At 40.7% G+C, this 13,940-nt stretch overlaps 1 protein-coding gene across 1 annotated transcript in view; it reads left to right on the forward strand.

The window, feature by feature from the left end:
• slc8a2b (solute carrier family 8 member 2b) overlaps window positions 1-13,940 on the forward strand; it is a 238,522-nt gene that overhangs the window by 168,946 nt on the left and 55,636 nt on the right. The gene's annotated exons all lie outside the window — the stretch shown is intronic.

Here is a 13,940-nt window from a genome sequence, read left to right on the forward strand (position 1 = left end):
AGAAAATCTCACAACTAAAGTCATTTAAACTCTATATAATAATAATAATTATAATTTTTGAATCAGGACCTTCAATATAAACATAGTTGTGCCAAATTCACTCTGTATCTGTCATTTTAGTGTGTCTGATGTGTGTTCAATCAGCATTTTAATAAAAGAATCAGATTCTGAATCAGAAGATATCTGATGTTATAAGACTCGAATCAGGATCAGGGGCTTTTTGCACAAAACAAAACAAAACAAAACACAAAACATTTTTCTCCTTAAATATTACACTTAAGGATTAATTTCTCCTTGGCTGAGGTATTTACTGAATCCCTTAAAAGGATTCCTTAGTTGAGGTAAAACCTTTAAGTGTAATTTTTTTCTTTTGTAAAACAGTTTAGTTAACCTTAAGGGATTTCTAAAAGTATAAGACCAAGACAAGGAGAACATCTGAAATACTAAAGTGAACATTTTAAGGAAACCTTAAGGAGAAGACTTAAGGGTGTTTTGTGTAATATATTTTATTTGAATGAAACTTTAACTTAATATGTTTTGTGCAAACGGCTCCTAAAGTGTGTTGTCTGAAATGTAACAGTCCAACAACCAGACAACCACAACTGTACCTGGTCAAGATGAAATATTTAAAACTTTATTGTCCATTTATGCAGGCAAAAATGGAAATTTATCTTTCACTGGTGTATGGCACATGTAGAGATACAAAGTAAGGTACATATAAGAACATCAAAAACACATCAGAGACGATACGATGTGGAGTAAACAGACCTATAATTTCTGCTCAGCTTCCCCACCAGTTTTTTTATCCAGCGGCCACCTGCAGTACTGCAGTAAAAAATTCTCCACCGGCCCAGAAAGCATTTCCCTCCATAACCCTCCATTATAACAGACACATCTGTAAAACATCTGACGGAAATCCTCAACCTGCAAACAAGATGGCGATTTTGAAAACTTTGCTCTTGTTGAGGAACGATGTAAAGTCTATGGGCTGAGGGGAAGTCGTGCATCTTTTTATACTCGTTTATTATAATGTATCTGTGGTAGTAAATCAACACATTACATCGTCCTGTTCACTGCTCTCTCATGTTTGTGTTGCTCTGTTGTTGCCACTGAGCTGTGCAGCGGGTGAACGCCGTGACATTCAGCTCCTGTCGTACAGTCAGTCTGTCAGCCTGTTACATCGAGTGCCAGATACAGCAGCTCGCCTCAGGCCAACACACCGGACAACACACAGCGTAGGGGTGTGTGTGTGTGTAGAAGCATTTCCTTTATGGCTCATAAAGAGGCGACTCTGTGTGTCCTCAGGTGCTCCCTCCTCCTCACTGCTCCTCATCACACGCAGATTACAGTTAATGGGTTTAAGTTCATCTTTACTTCAGGTCACCACAGAAAAGGAATTAAAAGGAATCATCATTGTTTAATGCACTGTTTAAATGTCTGTTTGATGAGTGAAGGATTACAGTTAGAGGCTAATGAAGCCACTCACTGTAACATGCATGATGGGAGAGGAGAGGGCGAGCGAGAGAGCCATTCACAGAGATAAGAGAGAGAGGGAGGAGGAAGCTGGTGTGTCATGAGAAGACTGAGTGTAACGTAACAGATGCAGACAACTCACCTACAGTACGATGGCTCTGCTCAGTCATCCATATTTTCTGTTTTTATTTCATGATACAACAAAGAAACTGGAGCAGTTTGGCCTCACTGACACTTTTAACTTATACACAGACCAGTGAAAATCACGTCTCCAAATATTTTGATAAAACTGAAGGAGTGAATGTCACTTTATGAGTTGAGACAATTCTCCTGTTTCTTACACCAAACAAACCATTTACAAATCCACTGAAACGTCCGAGAAATGCACAAAAAGCTGAAAACATGGCTGTTTTTCTTAGCATGTGAAGAGTTTAAATCTTGGACTTTTAACTGGACAGTGATTATATATTCACTTCCCTCCAGTGGAATCTAGTAGGGCTGCACAATTAAGCGAAATTTTATTGAAATCTCAACATGGATCTCTGCAGTTTTCTTCAGGAGGTGCGATATTTGTTAAAGAAAATGTGAGTGAAAAAACTTTCAAATGAATGAATGTTGAGATGTCCTGTCCTACACAGTCCTACAACAACCTTTTCTACGCATGTTTTTCAGTCGCAATAAGAATAACGATGTAAAAACTATCATTACATCAAATATTGCAAATCATATCATTACTGCAGTATCATTCAAAATAATCACAATTAGATATTTTTTCAAAATAGTTCAGCCCTAGAATCTAGCCGTGTAAGTATAATTTTAGTTGTCAAGGTTTTGAGATGTTTGTCTCTGAGATTTGTGGACAAATTTAATTTGTGATGTTCACAACATTGAAATAAATATTGAACAAGTCTCCTCACAGAAACTGGATGATCTGTTTACTGTAATTGTCAAATGTCAAAAGACATTTCCAACTAATATTACCATTTATAGAACTTATAGAAGTATATTTTACATGCATTAGTTCCTAGGAAATCCCCATTTACTCTGTAATCAGTAATCAATGCCAAATAAATTCTTTCCAGGAAATTTCCTGGGAAGCTATTAGGAAATATAAGGCCTCCATCAGTTTTCTTTGAAACTGCTTTGCACAAATAAATTGTGGTACAACAGATATAAAGTAGAGAGTAAACTTTATTGTCCCTGATGAGACGTTTGTCTTTGGCTGTAGTCCTTTGCTTCACATGAAAAAACATCACAAAGACATGAGAAATGTTTTCTTTAAAATGATGCTGGATTCTTTATTCACATGAAAACATCTTTTTGTCTCTTAAAAAACAGAAAACAGACTGTAAGAATTAAAGTGCTGTAGTACTCGTGTATTTATTGCACATTGTTCTGTTGCACTAAGATTTAGTTTTAGAGTTCTGCAGTTTACTTGAAGCTGGAACAAATGAAAGTGGTTTGATTTGCACTTTGGCAGACGGCGTCTTCTTCTATGCCAGAGGTTCATATTCAGAGAAGACAGGATGTTGAGGGTCTGCATTGATTTTTGTTGCTTGTTTTATGGCTGCCTGCTCGTACCGGCTCTGTTTGGGCTCATATTCTTTCCTCCTTACTACCTTGTACATGCTGGCAGCCTGTTTTTCAGTGGCACCGCTAGGCTGCCAAACCCTGCTGTGATTCAGTATCTAATGAGGTTCTCTGGCCGGGAGAACATGAGCAGGATCAGGCCGCTCACTCCGTACAGGCTGAGTGTCCTCAGAGTCTCTGCTGTGGTCTTTGCAAAGGTTATCATCGTGTGTTTTCCTGCAGAGAAGGTTGTGCAGCTGGACACCTCAGTATTTATAGAAGGACACTTGTTTAAAATTAAGAGAACTCTGACAACTTTAAAAAATAAAATGGCTGCTCACTACGACTCTTTACAAGAGTAAAAATCAAAACCTCTCCAAATATGGTTTTGTTCCAGTTCTCAAAAATGAGTGATTTATATATATATACAAATATTCAAACACTGATTTTGCTGTTTGAATACCATGGCATCAAACGCAGCATCAGAGCTTCCTTCTGCATTACACTGAACCTTTAAAGAGTCTTCATAATGGCAAAGCAGCAGAATGTGTGAAAGACAAGTGTGTGTGTGTGTGTGTGTGTGTGTGTGTGTGTGTGTGTGTGTGTGTGTGTGTGTGTGTGTGCGTGCGTGTGTGAGAGAGAGAGAGAGAGAGAGAGTGTGAACGTGTGTGTGTGTGTGTGTGTGTGTGTGTGTGTGTGTGTGTGTGTGTGTGTGTGTGTGTGTGTTCAGTGTTTTTTGCTGAGAGAGCTTGATGTGCTTTTGCCCTCACTGCTGCACTGTTGTCATTCTCTAGGGAAGAGTGTGTGTGTGTGTGTGTGTGTGTGTGTGTGTGTGTGTGTGTGTGTGTGTGTGTGTGTGTGTGTGTGTGTGTGTGTGTTGTCAGCAGTGGGAGATTAGTGTGTTTGTCCCTCAGCTCCTGGTGATGAATGAAGGCTCTCTCTCTCTCTTTGCTTTAACCCTCATTCTCTCTCTCTCTCTCTCTCTCTCTCTCTCTCTCTCTCTCTCTCTCTCTCTCTCTCTCTCTCTCTCTCTCTCCTCTCTCTCTCTCTCTCTCTCACCTCAACACACTCTCCCGGTGATCGATCGCCCGACCAAACCCTTGCCCCAGTCGCCATGGCAACACGCTGGGCCTTTACTCTGAATGGAGACTATAAACAGATTTAGGACCTCGGTCCTCCTCGTTCCCGCGTCCCTCCTTTTCATCCTCTCCTCCCTTGCGCCTCCTCTCCCCTTCACCCCTCCCTCCTCATCCTCCTCTTATTTATTACCCCTCACCTCACTCCTCCAACTCTCATCCTCCTTTTACTCTTCCACCCAGCCCTCCATCACTCCCTCTGCCCTTTTGATCCCTGCTTTTATCCCTCATCCCATATCTTCCTTTCACTTTGATCATTTTCCCATCATTCCCATTATTCCTCCATTGCTCCTTCTATCCCTCCCATTTCTCCCGGCCCACTCTCCATCTAACTGTCCTCCTTTTCTCATTTCATCCCTGCTTCTATGCCTCCATGACCCAATTTACCCCTCCTATCAACTCTTTTACCCCTCTTTAATTAACCCTTCAGTCAGTTTTTCTACATCTCATCCCACCCATCTACCTCTCCAATCATCTTTTTATTCTTCCTTCAACTCCTCCCATCCCTCGTTGTATCCTTCTTTCAACATCCCACTCTCTCTTTTATCCCTCCATGACTCCTTTTATCCCTCCATCACTCCTTCTGCACCTCCCATCCATACTTGTATCCATATGCTACCCCATCCACCGCTTCTTTCATATCTCCGTCAAAGACTTTCACTCATTTTCATCCCTTCCTCACTACATCTCCCATCCAGTCCTTCTCTTTTCTCTCTCCTCTTCCAGTTCCGCCTTCATCATCACCCCTCCGGCTTTATCAGCCTCCCCACCTCACAGAAAACATTATGAAAAATGTGCAAACTGATCAGCGGTTGGAGATCCAGAGACCTGAGTTTTGTCCTTTTGATTAGAAGATTTTTGTATGATGGTTGAAACGATTGCATTTCTCTGCCAACGCATCAGTTGAATTAATTACCTCTTATAGTGTTTGTAGAGAGGAGAAAAAGCAGCAACAGTCGAGATGAGTTGATTAAAACAAACTGAACATAACAGCTCATCTTCACTTCATATCCTGCTCAGTTTGGAGGTCCGAATGAGACGCTGTTGCAACCAGAGAAATAAAACAAAGAGCTGAAACAGATTTTTAAACAGCAGAAAATGGCATCAGTTTACCCACAAAACACACTCGGCACCTGTGGTAACAAAGAATTACAGTCAAATCTTTTTTATAAGAGATTGAATGAAAGAAAAATATCTGGTTGCTGTTGCTGATGCTGAAAGTAAACCTCAGAAACAACACATTTTTCTTTATATTAGTTGAAGGATGACGTTTCAGGCAGCTCACTTTACCATTACAGCTAAAATAACTCATTTTCTATGTTCTGTCAGTCGACTCTGCCTTGACCTTGATCCTTTCATTTTCGCTCACACCTTTTTTTTTTCATTTTGCATTATTATGGTTCATATTTAAGTTCCTGAGGTTTGATTAAAACTACAAAAGTGTAAAAATGTCAGGGATTCCCCTACAAATCCAACAGAAGCAGAGCAACATTTTTCAGATGTTGGAAGAGACGACTTCTTTTTGTCTCTGTGTGGCTCCACTCTTACTGCACTACACTACTGTGCAGCAGGAAATAATCCCCCAGCTACACTATGTATTTCTGTGAAAGTAATGTCTGTTGTCTGTTGAATGGGGACATGTCCCGTCCAGTGTTTTGGGAGAGCTGCTATCAATATTTAAGTTGATAAAAGTGCATTATCTGTGGAGTGAACGGCATCACTGTAGTTTCAGAACCATGGACAGCTCTGACAGAGCCTCTCTCACACACTAAATTACTGGACTAACCTTGACTTTCACCATTCAAACATGCAGCTACATGCCATGATAACACTGGAATAGACAGTCCAGAGGCCAGATGAAAATATTTTTAGGACCATGACGTGCGAGCAGCTGTAATGTTTGCTGGAAGAGTAATGTTGTTTGTGATCTACCTGAATGAGGGACATTGTCTGGAGTTTTGACTTCACTCGTTGTTGGAGTCTTGTTCTTGGTTTGTTTGCTCCAGGTCAGAGTGTCTTTCATCAGACGGACTGAACCTTTTATTTGCTTGTCCCTGCAGTGTCGCCGCTTTCATTCACATCCCGGCCGTGCCGTCATGTCCCCTGACAAGTCATGAGGACTTGAGGTGGAAAATTGGCCGTACAGATTTATCCAAATATCAACCCCTGCTCCCATTCAAGATGAATCTGTTTGTCTGCACCTCGTCCTGCTGACATCGACAGAGAACCATTCATAAATTCAAAAACAATATTCTAAGTGCTCTAAATTAATAAATATGATCTTTGATTTTGAATCAGTGGACTTCAGGCTTGTGTTTTTCTTTCACCGCAGAGCTTTGCTCTGCTGGCACACACACCCTGATGTTTTCCTTTTTTAGCCTCTCTGAAGTGATTGTACAGCGAAGTCAATGCATTTTATTTTTCTGAAAAAAATGCCCCCTCACAGTTTTTAACAGCCTCCTCAGTTACTGCATCCTGCACAGCGCTGGAGGGGGGGGGCTACACCCTGGAAATGAAACTATATATTTGTGAATGACTGATGGTGTCATTGTCTTTTTTTTATGTGGCCGAACAAACTGTTTTCTAATGTGTGTGTGTGTGTGTGTGTGTGTGTGTGAGAGAGAGAGAGAGAGAGAGAGAGAGAGAGAGAGAGAGAGAGAGAGAGAGAGAGAGAGAGAGAGAGTGTGTGTGTGTGTGAGACACTATGAGCTTTGCTGCTGTTTATGTTTATGTTTGTATGTACAGATGTTATATAAGTTTCATTGTATTATGTCATTAGAGCTGCTTCACATCAGTTTCTGTCTGTGTTACTTGAACGTCTCAGCTGATAATTGGAGCCTACTCTGAAACGTCCAATTGGACAACAGGAGCCTGTGGCGACTCGTCTGATGTGTTCAGAGAACAAACAGATCTCTCTGCTCAGACGATGTGGAGCACATTTTCACCCTGACGGCGTGAGCCTCATTTTAATTCCTGTTGTTTTTCGTAGGCAGAACGTTTCTGCGGCTCCTCGGTGTCCTGTCGTGTTCAGTGTTGTGTTCAGGGCACAGCGGCAAACAGGGAGAACAAACATGTCGCGTAGATCCACAAATACAAACTGAATCCACACACAATCTAAATATATAACTTTCACGTTCAAATATTTGCTGTCAGAGGAGACATGAAACATTCGAAGAGTCTGACCTTGCTGTGGTAAAACAGCAGCAGGAAGCCGTCACTTCACTGCACTAACATCGCTTCTTTTACTGGTGCATGAAGTCCTCAAGTGTAAAGACACAACGTGACCCTGGAAAGAAACATATTATAACTCTTTTTGAATCTTTATTTGAGGCTTTATTTACAACATTCAACTGTGTCTGTCCTCTGCAAATTGTAAAAGTATTTTGTCACATAATTATTACTGGCAGGAGGGCAAAGCTTATTACAGATAACTAGGACTGCAACTAACATTTGTTTTCATAGTTGATTAATTGGTTGATTATTTTGATAATTAATATTTTTTTGTTTTTTTGTTAGAAAATGGTTTTAAAAAAACAAAAAAACTGTCAGCCAGTGTTTCCCACAGTTTAGAGTCTAAAGTTGATTCCACCAAGCACGGCACATTTGCACCAAAATTCTCATCTGTCCTCCGCACGGCTGCAGGCCTCAGCAGCACCGTTTCAGAAGCGTTTCAGCAGCAGAGCGTTTTGCCCACCTGATTATGTTTACTTGCTCAGATTTTTCCTTGCTCTTGCTTCTACCATAGATAAGCAGTCTTTATGATCGTGAGTCAGCACAGAGTCTTTTATTTTGAAAATTAACCTGATTCTCCCTGCCTTTTCTGTGTCTGACTTCCTGCCCGTTCGATCTGCTCTGTGCCAACTGACATGGCATCCATCAAAAATAAACTCAGCGCGTATTTGAAAGAGAGCGGACAGCCAGAAAATATTCACATTTAAGAAGTTGAATTCAGAGAATTTTGACTTTTTTCTTTAAACAATTACTCAAACCAATTAATCAAATAGTTAGGCAATTAATTTGATCATCGATTCATAATTGATTAATTAATTAATTATTGCAGCTCTTATTGTGACAGTTAAAGTTCCTCTCCTGGCATTGATAAAATCCCTAAAAACTCATCTCTGTTCATCAAAACAACATATTTAGAAGTTTCTCCATAAAAAATCCCTTAATGCTTTGAAGTGCTTTACCCTCTGTCTTCACCACAAACGAATCTCACAGCAGAAACATTTTAATTTTTATCAGTTTTCTGCAAAAGCTCTGTGCATCTTATGTCCCAGCTGCATCTGACAGGCGCTTAAGTGTTTATTTAGAATAAATTTTTTGGACAATACCCATGTAAACTTGCCTTGTAAAAAAAAAAAAAAAAAAAGCACTGAAAACACATTTTATCCATATTTGTAACAAAGGCAGAGCAGAGAGGCCAGGCTGCTCTGGTTTAATCCTTTGACTTTACCCAGCAGCACTTGCCGTTTTTCTCTTTTCATGGGCAGACTGTACATTTACTGCCACTAGACAACTTTACTGCTAAACTTTAATCCCTGCTTTGATAACTAACATCTTTCTGTCCTAAGCGCAGCAACCTGCATCCTCTTTTTTCTCTCCTCTATTTTTCTCATCAACTCAAACACACACACACACACACACCACAGTACTTCTGCATCGTGTTGATGGAAAATAGATCAGGCATATTCTCAGATATCAAAGAAAAACTGCAGACTGCACAGAAGGTTTAGTTACTCATCTGCTGCTGGATGATTTGAAATGCACAGACAACATGGAGTCCATATAGACAGACACTGTTTTCTGTTTTGATAGCTACTGGTGGAAGTTTAGCCCAAAACCTACAAAATAATTATGGATGGTTCTTTTAAAATGTATATTTTAGTGACATCTCCTTCATGTCAAGTACAGAAATTTAATTAGTATGACAGAGACACAGAGAGGACAGAAAGATGTGCAGAGAAGCAGGGAGCAGAAGTTGGGAAAGAAAAGGCAGCAGAGTGATTTTTTTGTAGGTGAGTAACAACAGAAGGTGTTGGCAGGTGAAGAGAGAGATGAAGTGTGAGAGGAGGAGAGAGAGAGAAGATTAAGGGCCGATGCACAAAACAGGGTTCGGTCCATCTGTCCATCCTTTGGTTTCACGCTGAGGTTTAAATCTCACCAGTTGGTGTTGTTACTCACACATGCACACACACACACACACACACACACACACGCACACACACACACACACACACACACACACACACATATAAACACGGTGTTGCGGAGATGAAACGCGGAGCCAAAAAGAAGAAAAAATGTGTCCTGAAATAGAGGTTCTCAACCTTCAGTACCTTTACATTCATTTATCAGTGTTAAATATTTCTGAGGACCACCTTCTCAAATAAATGACAAAAAAAACACAACATGACAAAAAATGGAGAAAAATAAACTGGGCTATGATAGGATTCCACACACTCTTCCCTCAGCTCAGCATCACTGGCTGCCATGGATCCAAATTTAATGTTTCCAGGGTGACATTTCATCACCGTAACCTTTGAAGCTTTTTCTAGCACAGGCTTGTCTCCCACTTCACTTTTTTATTTCACAAACTGATTCATTTAATTGTGACTGCATCTGAGGGAAAGTTAGCGAGCTAACAGCGGCAAAACATGCTTATCATTACTTGATGATGTGCCGATATTGTCATGGCAACAAAACCCTGAGAAACTTGGCATGAGCTCGTCTAGGGGCTTCCAGGGTTTGGCTGCTTGTGTAAATATTAAACAACAAGGAAGAATGAGCTTTCAGCTGCCAGGCTGAAGGTGAAGCACGTGAGCTCACCTACTTCCTCTCTAATTCGGGACTCCGGATCTGATGCCGGTCACTTGTGCAGCTCGTTCTCTTCAGTCACCCGCAAAAACTTTGCATGGAAAAGGGGGAAACTTGACAGTCCTATCGACATAGCACTCAAACAATGTTTCTTCCTTTCAGTCTTAGGCCCCCCAGTTTCTTCACATCTTCTCTCTTAATCACTTTGGCACACCCTTTTTAAACTAACGCTGGTCTTTGACATGCATTTTTGATGTTTTTTTATGTGAATTCTTGAGCACTCGTTTGTAAATGAGATACCGCAGACTAAATGAGAAACTTTAAAACTATTTAAAATGCATTTTTGCAGTAGGATGATCTGCTGCACTGTTTCATATGAAGAGTGCTGTGGTTTTGATTGAATTTGACCGTGTAGAGGAAGTGGGGTGTGGAGGAACAGTGATGCTACGTGTTACCTGCTCTCCTGGTGACATGACGTCTCTGTTGGTCAGGAGACTCGTGGCTCTGTGCCCTGCTGTCTGACACATTTTGCATAAATGATTTGCAGCACTGTTTCTTGTCTTGTAAAAGCTAAACTTACTCCACTCTCCACAGTTCTTTCACTGTCTGTTTTGAGGAAATGAGAAGGAGAGAGAAGAGAAGGATGGGCGAGCGCTTGTTTTGTGTGAGTGGGGCAGCAGACGTCCAGAGAGAGCGGTGCAGACAGAGGCAGGAGGAGAGAGAAAACAGACTAAAGTTACAGCAGCAGTTCCTTGATGCCAAAAATAAAACATGCAATGATTTTTTTCCAATTCACGTTCAGCTTATTACCAATACAGGTCGTCTGAATCAATGCACTTGCATCTTACACATTAAAACTTGATGCATCGAATGCTTGAGTGAATCCTTACACCCCTAATTTACATGCAACAGCAGTCAGCTTCTGTTTCCATGTGCACATGTGGGGACTCGTTTTCCTTTTGGTGACAAAATGCAAGTCCCCATAATGCAAATCATGAAATTCTAGAGTGGAAACTTGGTTGGAGTAAAGCTAAGTTTAGTTTAAGATTAGGTTTGACAGAATGGAGTCTGCAGCCCGAGGTGGCAGCTCAAGGTGCACTGCCACGGGTAAAATTAATACAAAAATTCCTCTAATGATAAAATAACCTTATAAAAATTCTGACAAGGCTTCAGGCAATGAAACAATAATCCTAGTTTCTCCTATTCATTATGTTATTATTCTGGTCTCACCTGCAGGTTGTGACCAGATTCAGCTCTGCTCAGCTTTTCACAAGTCCACACAGTTTTCCTTTGAGGCTGGTCCCACTGGAGTTATGGGTAGAATAGATTATAGAATGAAGGAGAGGTTGTTTTAAGAAAGTGAGGGCATAATGTTGTAATCCTGTTAGTGCAAAACATTTTAAGGCTTTTTCCAAGAACATTATCCCACATTTCAGAAGAACTTTTTGAGAATTAAAAAACTACCAGCTGAAAACATTACAAGAATGTCATGAAAGAAAGCAAAAAGCAGAAAGTGTGTGTGTGTGTGTGTGTGTGTGTGTGTGTGTGTGTGTGTGTGTGTGTGTGTGTGTGTGTGTGTGTGTGTATGATTGACAGAAAGAGCAGAGTGACATTTGGTGAGCAGACTTGGATTTTCATGACTCAAACACACACAAACAAACCAATATAAACCTGATGTGAAGTCAACCTGTTTGTCTGGAGGACATCATGGTGACTCGTCGCTGTTTCTATCTTCGTCTCTCTGCCAGATGCTGCCCATTGCTCTCCCTCCACCTCTTCTCTTCTTTCTTTTCCTTTATCTCTCCCTGTCTCTCACTGCCCCCTTATGCCACTTCCATTTTCGATTTTTCTGCCTCTTTGCTCCCTTCAAACGTCACTCCCTCTCTGCATTTTTTCCATCTAATTTTTTTCTTTTTTGCAGGTTGTTTGTGCACCGCTCTCCCTCCCTCTCACCCTCATTCCAGCTTTCTCATTTCTTTTTCTTCATCTCTTTCCCTGTGTTCTTTTTTCTTCCATCTAAATTTCGCTCTTCCTTTTCCAAGGTCAAGGTAAAGATTGCTTTTATTGCCTCTTCTCAGAGGTAATTGCCATGGACAAAAAAATGCTGCCCAAAAGACTATTATGGAAGAGAAAATACACAGTCTGCTGAACTGACCTGAGCTAAAATAAACCAATAAATCAGTGGCACCTACCAAAACCTCTATTCTTAATTCTCGCTCTTCTTGGTCTCTCTTCTTGCCATTTACTTTTCCACTTCCATCTATCTCAGTCTTCTCATCTTCCAGTGTCTCTCCATCCTTCTTCGTCTTCATCTCTTTCTGGCTGCCTCCTGCTCATCTGCCTTTCTTTCCTAACTTTCTTTTCTTCTTCACCTCCTGTTTTGTGTTTCTCTGTGTACTGGTGACTCACTTCTTGAACAGAGTGCGCCAGGGTCTCCGCTGAATCACGTCATCTGCTCTGAGTCATGCTTTTAATCTGCTTTTTCTTTCCTGGAATTCCTTCATTTTATGTTCACGGTGAATAATAGAGTGCACCCACTTGAGCTCTTATTTAATATTCAGGGACCTGTGGAGATTCTGTGCTCCTCTCCGGAGCGGCGAAAATGTCATATAAATGGAGGCACGAGGTTATGTCAAGAGAAATGAGTTTGGACTCTTATGCAATCGATTTGAAAAAAAAAGTTTGACGTGCTCGTCCTTGGTTCCAATGACAACAAACAAGAAGATGTAACACTTCAATTTATGGTTCAATACTTTTTTAAAACACATCAGTCTCAAAAGTTTAGGTGCAAGGTCTCAGAGTTCCCTCTCATATCTAACCTCGCATTAGTCCAGAATCTCTCAGTTCATTTTTATTTTCTAAGGGACCTTATCAACGAGCTCGGGCCAAAATGCCTCTGGACAGGATTAGATAAACCTACAACCAATCAGACGAAACGCGGCATAGCGCTAAGTGACACATAAAAGTTGGGACAGTGGTTGGTCCAATTTCAAGCAGGAATGAAAAGAGGCCTGGTTGTAAATTTTCTCAATTAAATAGATAATGCAGTAACAAACACTTGATTCATATTTTGTTTCATGAGCCTGAGGCTCAAAACGTAATGTTCAGATCTGGACCGGCGAGGCTCCTCTGTCGGTCATCATGGACAGGTGAAAATCTGTGTGAGCGAATGGAGGGACCTCATGGAACAAGTAAAAGAAATGGAGCGGTTAACATAAAACCAGAGGAAATCTTAGAATGGGATGCATGCTGTGGGCATAAAACACAAGCTCAGATTCGTCTGGTTCCCAGGCGGACGTTTGATCATTTTTCTGTATCTGAAAACACAACCATGGCCAGGATTTTATAAATACTGAGTCCAAGCAGACTGCAGTCTTCCAATCACTAAATTCTCCAAATTCCTAGGAAAGAAAATTGAGGTTATGAATTTCTGTTGATTGCACTCTGTACATTCTCTAGGTTTGTCTGAAATTTTTATAGTCCATATTTTGCCGTAAACAATAAAACAATAGTACAGATGTTAGCTGTAGCTGTTTGCTAGCTAGACATGCATACAGTGACTACATGTGCACCTGTGAGTGTCTTTTTGTGACAGAGCTGATCTGAACCTGTCTCAGCCTCAGTTCAGCCAGAGGTTGAACTAAGTTGTTGTTTTGCAGGTCACAAGTAAGTCTCAAGTCGAGACCAACAAGTCCCGAGTCCTAAACTGTTCATTATGCAACTGTGATTTGCAACCTGCACATCTTTCAGACAGCACTTAGTTTTTTATTGAAGTATTTTTAAGTTAAAAGGTTCATGTCCAAGTCAAGTCTTTAGTCACTGGTGTTAAAGTCCAAGTTGAGCTGCAAGTTTTTTGATTTTGTCAAGTCGAGTCGAGTCGATTTGAGTCTTTTCTCCTCTTATGTCTGTTTGAGGAACAAGCTTTATTTAAGATGGAAACGCTGG

The sequence above is a fragment of the Lutjanus erythropterus genome, chromosome 4, assembly GCF_056507025.1.
Source record: "Lutjanus erythropterus isolate fLutEry1 chromosome 4, fLutEry1.hap2, whole genome shotgun sequence".
Lineage (NCBI taxonomy): Eukaryota > Metazoa > Chordata > Actinopteri > Lutjaniformes > Lutjanidae > Lutjanus > Lutjanus erythropterus.